Source organism: Monopterus albus, unplaced genomic scaffold, assembly GCF_001952655.1.
Source record: "Monopterus albus unplaced genomic scaffold, M_albus_1.0 scaffold249.1, whole genome shotgun sequence".
NCBI classification, from domain to species: Eukaryota; Metazoa; Chordata; class Actinopteri; order Synbranchiformes; family Synbranchidae; genus Monopterus; species Monopterus albus.
The window spans coordinates 589,595-592,498 of NW_018128129.1; positions in this window are offsets into that span (position 1 = coordinate 589,595).

Genomic DNA, 2,904 nt, shown 5'->3' on the forward strand with positions numbered 1-2,904 from the left:
GAGTGAACTTGATGTTGTCATCCACAGAGTTGATATGCTTGGTGAAAGCCTCTACCTCCTGGGTCCTGATTTTAACCCATGTGTCATCCACGTAGCGGAACCAGTGGCTGGGAGCGGTACCAGTGAAGGAAGACAAGGCTTTCTCCTCAATTTCTTCCATGTACAGGTTGGCAACTATAGGAGACACAAGGAGCCCATCACACAGCCGTGTTACTGCCATTAACAACAAATAAAACAGACACTGGATTAGAACTGTTTACATCAGGAAAGCTGAAGTGTTGGTAAGAGCTGACGTTAGTGCAGTCCCACAGACAAGCACACAGAGCAGTGAGGGCTTAGGTTTGTTTCTTGTGCTTCTACGCTGTTAGGAACCTTGACAAAGTGTCCAAAGTTTGGTGAGAGCCATAAATATGCACCCAAAAGACAAAACAATGTCTTTTGTATAGAATATAGAAATATATATAAATCAAGAATCAACTCCAGAGGAGTTATTCATAAGAGCCTAATTAAAATTAAGATGACTCCTCTTATAGTAGAAAGTAATAGGACAATCAAATGTGGACTATTAAATATCAGATCTCTCTCATCTAAATCTCTGTTAGTGAATGATTTGATAAGTGAACATCACATTGACTTATTGTGTCTTACTGAAACATGGTTACAGCAGGAAGAATATGCCAGCCTAAATGAATCCACTCCACCTAGTCACAGTAACTGTCACATCCCTCGAAACACAGGAAGGGGTGGAGGTGTGGCAGCGATGTTTGACACAAGCCTATTAATCAACCCTAGACCTAAACATAGTTATAACTCATTTGAAAGTCTCACCCTGAGTCTCTCACACCCAAACTGGAAAACTCAAAAGCCTGTTCTGTTTGTTATTGTATACCGTCCACCTGCTCCTTATTCAGAGTTTTTAAGTGAATTCTCAGACTTTCTGTCTGATTTAGTGCTTAGTACAGATAAAATAATCATAGTAGGCGACTTTAATATTCATGTAGATGCCGACAATGACAGCCTCAACAATGCATTCTGTTCATTATTAGACTCAGTTGGCTTCTCTCAAACTAAATAAACCCACTCACTGTTTTAATCACACTCTTGATCTGGTTCTGACATATGGCATCAAAACTGAACACTTAATAGTTTTTCCCCATAACCCTCTTCTGTCTGACCATTTTCTAATAACTTTTGAATTTCCATTAATGGATTATACTCTATGTGGGAAACAATTCCACTACAGCAGATGTCCATCTGGCAATGCTGTTACCAAGTTTAAGGAAATAATTCCATCTTTATCTACTTCAGTGCCGTTTGCCAACACAGTGGAAGGAGGCCACCTTAACTTTACTCCAACACAAATCGATAATCTTGTTGATAGTACTGCAGCCTTCCTGCGTAATACACTTATACCATTGCCCCTCTGAAAAGGAAGGCAGTGAAACAGAGAAGGCTAGCCCCATGGTACAGCTCGCAGCTCCGCTCCCTAAAGCAGGCATCACGAAAAATGGAAAGGAGGTGGCGCTCCACTAAGTCAGAAGAGTTTTTCATAGCCTGGAAAGATAGTTTAATAACATATAAGAAAGCCCTTCATAGTGCCAGAACCGCATTTTATTCATCACTGATTGAGGAAAATAAGAACAACCCCAGGTTTCTTTTCAGCACTGTAGCCAGGCTGACAAAGAGCCACAGTGCTGTTGAGCTTAACATTCCCTTAGATCTCAGCAGCAATGACTTCATGAGCTTCTTTACAAATAAAATCACAACTATTAGAGAAAAAAATTGGTCGGACCACTCCCACAGCTCTCGCAGATGTGCCATCTACTACAATGGCTTTAGAAACATCAGTAAAAAACCCTGAGCCTGCCCTGAGGTATGCTGCTATGGGGGGGGCCCATGATGCTCTGAGTTTCTCCCCTCCCCTTTCCCCTCCTCTCCTTTCCTCTCTCCCTATGCTTCTATATGCCACCATTACACATTACTAACTTTGTGTCTCCTCTCTCCCGTAGTGTGTCCTCTCTCTCTCCCTGTACCTTTCTACAGGTTGCCCTGGCCCTGGAGCTCTACGTCTCTGATGAGCAGTCACCGGTCACATCGACCTGATCAGTACATCAACCTGACCAGTGTTTGATTGTTTGTTGTGTCCTGTTGCTTTTCTTCTTTTGTCTCTCCTCTATCCACTCACCCCAACCGGTCGAGGCAGAAGGCCGCCCACAAAGAGCCGGGGTCTGTCGGAGGTTTCTTTCGTTAAAGGGAGTTTTTCCTCCCCAATGTTGCAAAGTGCTTGCTCAGCGGGGATTTGTTGGGTTTTCCCTATGTAATAATAGTGATAACAGTAAGGTCTAGACCTTACTTTGTAAAGTGTCCTGAGATGACTTTTGTTATGATTTGGCACTATACAAATAAAATTTGATTTGATTTGATTTGAAGAAAGTAAGTGTGTTATCTTCAAATACATCAAGAGCGAAATGTTAATGTTCCTCTTGCATGTGCGTTTGAAACAATAAGAGAACTCTACCATTTTATTGTTTCAAATGCATCAAGATTTTCTTTACAGAGCTTAACATAACATTTCTTTTTGCTGCAAAATGTTTCATATACAACTGCATTTCTAGCTAAAGAAAATTTTGAAAGTTTATTCTTTAAATAAAAGAGTAAATAAAATATTCTTATTCTTATCAATCTACCTCCCACAGATGTAAATGTAAAAAGAAAAGCTGATTGCTTTCACCCTAGCCTACTTCACCCATTCACACCCCATGACACCCCCAGTAATTACAGATACCCTACCCTAGCCTATCCTACCCTAGCAAACTGTCCACACTAGGTCTGCACCCCACCCTCTGTGACTGGCTCCTGGACTTTCTGACTGGCAGGGCGCAGACCGTCAGGGATATGAACAAA